Source organism: Oncorhynchus gorbuscha, unplaced genomic scaffold (genome assembly GCF_021184085.1).
Source record: "Oncorhynchus gorbuscha isolate QuinsamMale2020 ecotype Even-year unplaced genomic scaffold, OgorEven_v1.0 Un_scaffold_3782, whole genome shotgun sequence".
NCBI classification, from domain to species: Eukaryota; Metazoa; Chordata; class Actinopteri; order Salmoniformes; family Salmonidae; genus Oncorhynchus; species Oncorhynchus gorbuscha.
Window position 1 is genome coordinate 29,555 of NW_025747946.1, and position 10,003 is coordinate 39,557.

The window sequence follows — 10,003 nt, forward strand, 5'->3', positions numbered from 1 at the left end:
AATCCGTAAAACACGAGGCACCCTCATATATATCATCCTGATCAACCTGCCCTCTAAATACACCTCTGCTGTCTTCAACCAGGATCTCAGCGATCACTGCCTCATTGCCTGCGTCCGTAATGGATCCGCTGTCAAACGACTACCCCTCATCACTGTCAAACGCTCCCTAAAACACTTCGGGTAGCAGGCCTTTTAATCGACCTGGCCCTGGTATCCTGGATACTGACCTCATACCGTTAGTAGAGGATGCCTGGATATTCTTTAAATGTGATTTCCTCACCATCTTAACCTGTCTTGGACAGAAACGGAACCCCTCGCCAACAGCCAATGAAATTGCAGGGCGCCAAATACAACTCAACAGAAATCTCATAAATCAAATTTCACCATTTTAAAGATCAAATTCGTTAATCCAGCCACAGTGTCTTGATTTAAAAATGCTTTACAGCGAAAGCTCCACAAACTATTATGTTAGGTCACCACCAAGCCGCAGAAAACCCAGCCATTTTTCCAGCCAAAGAGAGGAGTCACAAAAGCACAAATAGAGATAAAATGAATCACTAACCTTTGATGATCTTCATCAGATGGCACTCATAGGACTTCATGTTACACAATACATGTATGTTTTGTTCGATAAAGTGCATATTTAAATCCAAAATCGTATTTTACATTGGTATGTTATGTTCAGTAGTTCAGAAACATGCTATGATTTTTCAGAGAGCCCACATGAATTCACAGAAATACTCATTATAAATGTCGATGAAAATTCAAGTTTTATGCATGGAACTTTAGATACACTTCTCCTTAACTTTGGGATAGGGGGCAGCATTTTCACTTTTGGATGAATAGCGTGCCCAGAGTATACGCCTCTTACTCAGTCCCAGATGCTAATAAATTAATATTATTATTAATATTGAATAGAAAACACTCTGAAGTTTCTAAAACTGTTTGAATGATGTCTGTGAGTATAACAGAACTCATATGGCAGGCAAAAACCTGAGAAAAAATCAAACCAGGAAGTGGGAAATCTGAGGTTTGTCGTTTTTTAACTCCGCCCCTATCGAATTCACAGTGGGACATGGGTTATTTTGCACTTCCTAAGGCTTCCACTAGATGTCAACTGTCTTTAGAACATTTCAGGCCTCTACTGTGAAGTGGGAGCGAATGAGAGCTGTTTGACTAAGGGGTAGCAGCCTCGTTGTCAGTCACGCGCATTTCACATGAGATGTATCTCTTGTTCCATTGCTTTTCTACAGACAATTGAATTCTCCGGTTGGAACATTATTGAACATTTATGATAAAAACATCCTAAAGATTGATTCTATACTTAGTTTGACAAGTTTCTTCTGACCTGTAACATAACTTTTTTAACTTTTTGTCCGACTGGACCTGAACGCTTTTGGATTTGTTTACCAAACACCCTAACAAAAGAACCTATATAGAAATAAATTATGGACATTATCAACAAAACAAACATTTATTGTGAAACTGCGAGTGCATTCTGATGAAGATCATCAAAGGTAAGTGAATGTTTATAATGCTATTTATGACTAATGTTTACTGAGCAACATGGTGGATATTCTATTGGCTAGTTTGGGCTCTGAGCGCCATTAAAAAAAAATCTGACACAGCGTTTGCATTAAATAAGCATGCCCCGTTCAAAAATGTAGAACTAAGAGCAGATATAGCCCTTGGTTCACTCCAGACTTGACTGCCCTTGACCAGCACAAAACCATCCTGTGGTGTACTGCATTAGCATCGAATAGCCCCGTGATATGCAACTTTTCAGGGAAGTTAGGAACCAATATACACATGCAGTTGGAAAGCAAAGGCTAGCTTTTCAAAGATAAATTTGCATCCTGTAGCATGAATTCCCAAACGTTCTGGGACACTGTAAATCCTCCATGTAGAATAAGAGCACCTCCTCCCAGCTGCCCACTGCACAGAGGCTAGGAAATACTGTCACCACTGATAAATCTACGATAATCAAGAATTTCAATAATTATTTTTCTACGGCTGGCCTTGCTTTCCACCTGGCTACCGCGACCACGGCCAACAGCTCTGCACCCCCGCAGCAACTTGCCCAAGCCCCCGCTTCTGCTTCACCCAAATCCAGATAGCTGATCGCCTGAAAGAGCTGCAAAATCTGGACCCTACAAATCAGCCGGGCTAGACAATCTGTACCCTCTCTTTCTGAAAGTATCTGCCTCAATTGTTGCGAACCCTATTACTAGCCTGTTCAACCTCTTTCATATCGTCTGCGTTCCTAAAGATTGAAAGTTGCCACGGTCATCCCCTTCTTCAAATGGGGAGACACTCCAGACACAAATTATTACAGACCTATATCCATCCTGCCCTGCCTTTCTAAAGTCTTCGAAAGCCAAGTTAATAAACAGATCACCGACCATTTCGAATCCAACCGTACCTTTTCCGCTATGCAATCTGGTTTCCGAGTTGGCCATGGGTGTACCTCAGCCACGCCCAAGGTCCTAAACAATATCATAACTGCCATGGATAAAAGACAGTACTGTGCAGCTGTCTTCATCGACCTGGCCAAGGCTTTCGACTCTGTCAATCACCGCATTCTTATTCTCAAGTGACTGCCTCACCAACTACTTGTCAGAGTTAAGTGTGTCAAATCAGAGGGCCTCTATGGGGGGTGCACAGGGTTTAATTCTCTGGCCGACTTTTTCTCTGTATATATCAATGATGTCGCTGTTGCTGCTGGTGATTCTCTGATCCACCTTTACGCAGACAACACACTTCTGTATACTTCTGGCCCTTCTTGGACACTGTGTTAACAAACCTCCAGATGAGATGCAACGCCATACAACACTCCTTCCGTGGCCTCCAACTGCTCTTAAATGCTAGTAAAACTAAATGCTTGCTTTTCTACCGATCGCTGCCCGCACCTGCCCGACTAGGATCACTACTTTGGACGGTTCTGACTTAGAATATGTGGACAACTACAAATACCTTTGTGTCTGGTTAGACTATAAACTCTCCTTCCAGACTCACATTAAGCATCTCCAATCCAAAACTCAATCTAGAATCAGCTTCCTATTTTGCTACAAAGCCTCCTTTACTCATGCTTCCATAAAACTGACTATCCTGCCGATCCTTGACTTCGGCGATGTCATTTACACAATAGACTCCAACACTCTACTCAGCAAATTGGATGCAGTCTATCACAGTGCCATCCGTTTGTCACCAAAGCCCCATATACTACCCCCACGTGACCTGTATGATATGACACTGATATGTCTGCCAGACATGCAGAGATGCGATTCGCCACCTGGTCATCAGAAGGGGGAAAGGAGAAGATTAATTGTGTGTCGTCTGCATAGCAATGATAAGAGAGACCATGTGAGGTTATGACAGAGCCAAGTGACTTGGTGTATAGCGAGAATAGGAGAGGGCCAAGAACAGAGCCCTGGGGACACCAGTGGTGAGAGCGCGTGGTGAGGAGACAGATTCTCGCCACGCCACCTGGTAGGAGCGACCTGTCAGGTAGGACGCAATCCAAGCGTGGGCGCGCCGAGATGCCCAACTCGGAGAGGGTGGAGAGGAGGATCTGATGGTTCACAGTATCGAAGGCAGCCGACAGATCTAGAAGGATGAGAGCAGAGGAGAGAGAGTTAGCTTTAGCAGTGCGGAGCGCCTCCGTGATACAGAGGAGAGCAGTCTCCAGTTGAATGACTAGTCTTGAAACCTGACTGATTTGGATCAAGAAGGTCATTCAGAGAGAGATAGCGGGAGAGCTGGCCAAGACGGCACGTTCAAGAGTTTTGGAGAGAAAAGAAAGAAGGGATACTGGTCTGTAATTGTTGACATCGGAGGGATCGAGTGTAGGTTTTTTCAGAAGGGGTGCAACTCTCGCTCACTTGAAGACGGAAGGGGACGTAGCCAGCGGTCAGGGATGAGTTGATGAGCGAGGTGAGGTAAGGGAGAAGGTCTCCGGAAATGGTCTGGAGAAGAGAGGAGGGGATAGGGTCAAGCGGGCAGGTTGCGGGCAGGTACTGATACTCCTGTATATAGACAAGTTATTACCCGTAACACCTGCACATTGACTCTGTACTGGTAACTGGTAATCCAAAATCCCCAGTTTTCTAGAAAACACGTCTGGAAGTTTCCTGGAATAAGCAGGAAATCCAGAATCCTCCAACCAGGATTTCTGATATGGCAACCCTAGTTAAGAATCAGGCTTCCCTAACTGTGTTTTATTCCTCTCCTCTATCCCTCAGGGCCTGTTCCGGAACTTCAACGATGCCTTTCTGCCCCTGTTGAAACCACACATGGAGCGTCTGGTGGCCGACACACATGAGAGCAAACAGCGCTGTGTAGCAGAGATCACCTCTGGACTGATCAGAGGCAGCAAGCACTGGAGCTATGGCAAGGTAGGGGAGAGGAAGGAACACACTGGACCTATGGCAAGGTAGGGGAGAGGAAGGAACACACTGGAGCTATGGCAAGGTAGGGGAGAGGAAGGAACACACTGGAGCTATGGCAAGGTAGGGGAGAGGAAGGAACACACTGGAGCTATGGCAAGGTAGGGGAGAGGAAGGAACTCCACTGGACCTATGGCAAGGTAGGGAAGAGAGACATACGCTGTGGTAACACCATGCTTATAACCAGTACTGCCGGTCCTCATTGCAAATAAGCATTTGTTCTTAACTGACTTACCTAGATAAATAAAAAGTTGAATATTTGTTAAGTCCTTGACCTTTGACCTATGTTCCCCTCCCAGGTGGAGAGTCTGTGGGAGCTGCTGTGTCCTCTGATCCGTACAGCTCTGAACAACATCACTGTAGAAACATACGCTGACTGGGGCACCTGCATCGCCACAGCCTGTGTAAGCTGCTAACCATCCCATCCCTCTCATTCAGCAGTCCATTTCTTTCAGGTTCTTTCTCAATTGGTAGTTCCTCTGGTCCCAAATGCATCCTCTCTCCTTGTTTCCTTCCCTGCTTCCATGCTGTTGACATTTGACCTTGTTATTGTACAGGAGAACAGATGTTGACTTTAGGTTGGTTGTGTTGTACAGGAGAGCAGAGACCCCAGGAAGCTCCACTGGTTGTTTGAAATGCTGATGGAATCTCCAGTCAACGGGAGGGGGATCCTTCAGTAGATGCCTGGTAAGGAAACACCTTGTCTCCTTTAATTCTCATCCTATTAGTGTCTAGGTGTTTCTGTGGACGGGTGTATTTATTCTGCTCCATATGTGCCCAGACGACTAGTCCTGCATGGAAGAGATGAGCTGTGTTCCAATACTCGTACTACCTTTACTTTTTGTGATGTAAATTGAGTATATAGTATGCTTATTGGCCATAGTATGGATATAGTTAGTGTGCCAAAAGTTCCCGGATGTCGTACTAAATTCGCCAAAATATGAAGTATACAAGCAGTGGACACTATTTCCATGTTTTGAGAGCACAATACAATGAATACAATCATAATAATAATAATACAGAGAATGGGCGTGGCTTCACAACGGTTTCAGATTTCAAGAAAATGGCTGCGAATATGCAGCCGATTTGAGCCGAAGTCCGACTAGAGCAGATACAATTTCATTGCTTTAACTAATTATGACAAATGTTAAGATATTTTGAGCAATGTAATAAAATAATGACTTTTCAAATAAGTTACGTTGACTGACAATTTGTTAGCTGCGCTTTCCTTACGAACCACAACATATCATTACAGCGGTATGTACCGGTATGTTAGCTAGCTAGCTAACGTTAGTAGGCTAGTACTAATGCGTCTAACTTCCCAGCACATTCGAACGCTTGATCAACCCTTCTCCTCGGCCAGAGGGTCCAGTGTGCGCTCTGAATGCTCCAAGAGCCAAACACTGAATTTACTAACAGACAATTTGACAACTCTCTGAAATTAAACGCCCAGAGTGCACTCCAGATTGAATTTACGAACACACCTGAAGTCGTAAAAAGTCTAAATCAAATCAAATTTATTTATATAGCCCTTCGTACATCAGCTGATATCTCAAAGTGCTGTACAGAAACCCAGTCTAAAACCCCAAACAGCAAGCAATGCAGGTGTAGAAGCACGGTGGCTAGGAAAACTCCCTAGAAAGGCCAAAACCTAGGAAGAAACCTAGAGAGGAACCAGGCCATGTGGGGTGGCCAGTCCTCTTCTGGCTGTGCCAGGTGGAGATTATAACAGAACATGGCCAAGATGTTCAAATGTTCATAAATGACCAGCATGGTCGAATAATAACAAGGCAGAACAGTTGAAACTGGAGCAGCAGCACAGTCAGGTGGACCGGGGACAGCAAGGAGTCATCATGTCAGGTAGTCCTGGGGCACGGTCCTAGGGCTCAGGTCCTCCGAGAGAGAGAGAGAAAGAAAGGGAGAATTAGAGAGAGCATATGTGGGGTGGCCAGTCCTCTTCTGGCTGTGCCGGGTGGAGATTATAACAGAACATGGCCAAGATGTTAAAATGTTCATAAATGACCAGCATGGTCAAATAATAGTAAGGCAGAACAGTTGAAACTGAGCAGCAGCATGGCCAGGTGGACTGGGGACAGCAAGGAGTCATCATGTCAGGTAGTCCTGGGGCATGGTCCTAGGGCTCAGGTCAGTTGAAACTGGAGCAGCAGCATGGCCAGGTGGACTGTGGACAGCAAGGAGTCATCATGTCAGGTAGTCCTGGGGCATGGTCCTAGGGCTCAGGTTCTCCGAGAGAGAGAAAGAAAGGAGAGAATTAGAGAACGCACACTTAGATTCACACAGGACACCGAATAGGGCCAACCCAGACACGATGACCACAACAGTGAATCAACCCACTCAGGTGATGCACCCCCTGCAGGGACGGCATGAGAGAGCCCCAGTAAGCCAGTGACTCAGCCCCTGTAATAGGGTTAGAGGCAGAGAATCCCAGTGGAAAGAGGGGAACCGGCCAGGCAGAGACAGCAAGGGCGGTTCGTTGCTCCAGAGCCTTTCCGTTCACCCCTCCCACTCCTGGGCCAGACTACACTCAATCATATGACCCACTGAAGAGATGAGTCTTCAGTAAAGACTTAAAGGTTGAGACCGAGTTTGCTTCTCTGACATGGGTAGGCAGACCATTCCATAAAAATGGAGCTCTATAGGAGAAAGCCCTCATTCTCCAGCTGGGCTTGAGAAATTGCTTAGAAATTCTAGGGACAATAAGGAGGCCTGCGTCTTGTGACCGTAGCGTACGTATAGGCATGTACGGCAGGACCAAATCAGAGAATAGGTAGCTAGTCATTTGTTATGCTAACAAGCTAGCAAGAGGTTGCATAGCAACAGCATCAACTTCCGGTCGACAGGCGAAGTACGCTCAACTGAAAGGATACCGTTCGTTTACAGTGTGCTAAAATGAACTAATAGTATGTAGTGTATATACCTATTAAGTATGTAGTAAACAGTATGTTCGTATGGGTATTCAAACACAACTATGGAGTCTGGGTCGATGATGGTTTGTTTGTCTGTAAAATGTTTGTCTGTGAGTCAAGAATAATAATATGAGTGCCTTGGTCCTCCTTTCTTTTTGATTATATTTTATTGTTCTCTCCTGTCCAGTCTTCTGTGTACTCTGCAGGGAGGCCTGACTTAGCGTTAGGGTTAGGTGTGTGTATAACTCTCCTCTTTCCTGTCCAGTCTTCTGTGTACTCTGCAGGGAGGCCTGACTTAGCCTTAGGGTTAGGTGTGTGTATAACTCTCCTCTCTCCTGTCCAATCATCTGTATATTCTGCAGGGAAGCCTGACTCAGCAGGAGGGTTAGGTGTGTGTGTGTATAACTCTCCTGTCCAGTCGTTTGTATATTCTGCAAGGAAGCCTGACTCAGCAGGAGGGTTAGGTGTGTGTGTGTGCGTGCGTGCGTGTAACTCTCCTGTCCAGTCGTTTGTATATTCTGCAGGGAAGCCTGACTCTACAGGAGGGTTAGGTGTGTGTATAACTCTCCTCTTTCCTGCCCAGTCGTCTGTATGTGCTGCAGGGGGGCCTGGCTCAACAGGAGTGGAGGGTCCCTGAGCTGCTCCACAGACTGCTGCAGTACCTAGAGCCCAAACTCACACAGGTCTACAAGAACGTCCGTGAGCGCATCGGAAGGTAGGACCTCGCCAACACATTACACAAACATTTTCATTGCTGACCCTCTTGTCCATAGCTTACTGCCACTTACCACATCAGTCATAGTTCATTCAGCTAGGTATCTAACCACACGTCAGTCATAGTTCATTCAGCTAGGTATCTAACCACACGTCAGTCATAGTTCATTCAGCTAGGTATCTAACCACACGTCAGTCATAGTACATTCAGCTCGGTATCTAATCACACGTCAGTCATAGTTCATTCAGCTAGGTATCTAACCACCCGTCAGTCATAGTTCATTCAGCTAGGTATCTAACCACACGTCAGTCATAGTTCATTCAGCTAGGTATCTAACCACACGTCAGTCATAGTACATTCAGCTCGGTATCTAACCACACGTCAGTCATAGTAGGTAAACATTTGTCCATAACTTTTCACAGGTTGGCAAAGAGATCACCTTATGCTTTTTATTTATTTATGTTAAACCAGGTAGAATTGTTGATTTTATCATTCATGAGAGAACTGAAAGAGGAGAGACCAGCAAACTGTCGAAAAAGAGGAATACATCAAAAATGTTGGCCTAAATGCAAAACTCTAGATTCATGAGTGAACTAAACTAAAGGTGTTAATCTCCCTCTGCCTCCTCTTTCGTTCTCTTTCCTCTCTTCTCCAGCGTCCTCACCTACATCTTCATGATAGACGTCAACCTGCCGTACACCCAGCCCACGGCCTCGCCCCGCATCAAGGAGTTCACAGAGCGCATACTGCTGCGCCTCAAACCCCTGACGGAGGGGGACGAGGAGATCCAGAACCACGTGGTAGAGGAGAACGATGTGGGGGAGCAGGATGAGAGGACACAGGCCATCAAACTACTGAAGACAGGTACTAATTTCTAACCCATCAAACTACTGAAAATGTACGAATTTTTAACCCATCAAACTACTGAAAACAGGTACGACCCCTAACCCATCAAACTACTGAAAACAGGTAGGACCCCTAACCCATCAAACTACAAAAGGACGGTACGACCCCTAACCCAGGTATGACCCCTAACCCAGTTCGTCAAACTACTGAAGACAGGTCAGGGATAGAGTTGATGGAGCTAATAAACCCAGGTGTAAAGCCAAGAGAGAAGAGTCCCGGCTCACTGGATCACTGCACGATACAGATTTCAGTAATTCAATGTGCCAAACGTTTGTTGCGAAGACTTCTTGGTCAGAGCATCACGATGTAAAAAGGTTATGTATGTGTTTCCAGTACTCAAGTGGCTGATGGCCAGTGCTGGACGCTCCTTCTCCAGGCCGTTCCAGAGCAGCTCCAGTTGCTACCCCTGCTTTTCAAGCAGTGGTGGGTCATGGAAGGAAGAAACCCGGGAGAGGAACCAGACTGATGGGAGGTCTGGTCATCCTCTGCTGAATGCTAACAACCATCTGTCTCCTCTTGTAGACTGCCTCCAAAGAGAATGATGATGTAGTTAAGTGATTGAGCTGAAGAGGGATGCAAAGACCTGAAACTCTGTCTCTGGGATGTCCCAGGGACTACTACACAGAGCAGATACCACCTCGGGGTCCTGCTGGCCCTGCAAGAGGTGTGTACACACACACACAAAAACAGGCCAGACTCATCTACAACCACTTTCTCCATTCACTGCAATCTCCAAAGAGAAAAGGGTTAAAAAACATGTCGAAGACTCTGGTTCTAACAACTCTCTGAGCTCTGCAAAATGTTTGTTAGAAGTTGCTGCGCTCTAGGTACACGCTGGGACTATGTTACTGTAGTTTGTGGTACACGCTGTTCTCTTGGGATTATGTTACAGTAGTTTGTGGTACACGCTGGATGGTGTTCTCTTGGGACTATGTTACTGTAGTTTGTGGTACACGCTGGATGGTGTTCTAATATAATAAATATAATAATAATAATAATATAATAATAAT

The 10,003-nt window shown here is 45.5% G+C and overlaps 1 pseudogene; it reads left to right on the top strand.

The window, feature by feature from the left end:
• LOC124028114 overlaps window positions 1-9,465 on the top strand; it is a 34,040-nt pseudogene extending 24,575 nt beyond the window's left edge.
• Window positions 9,466-10,003: the final 538 nt, after the last annotated feature.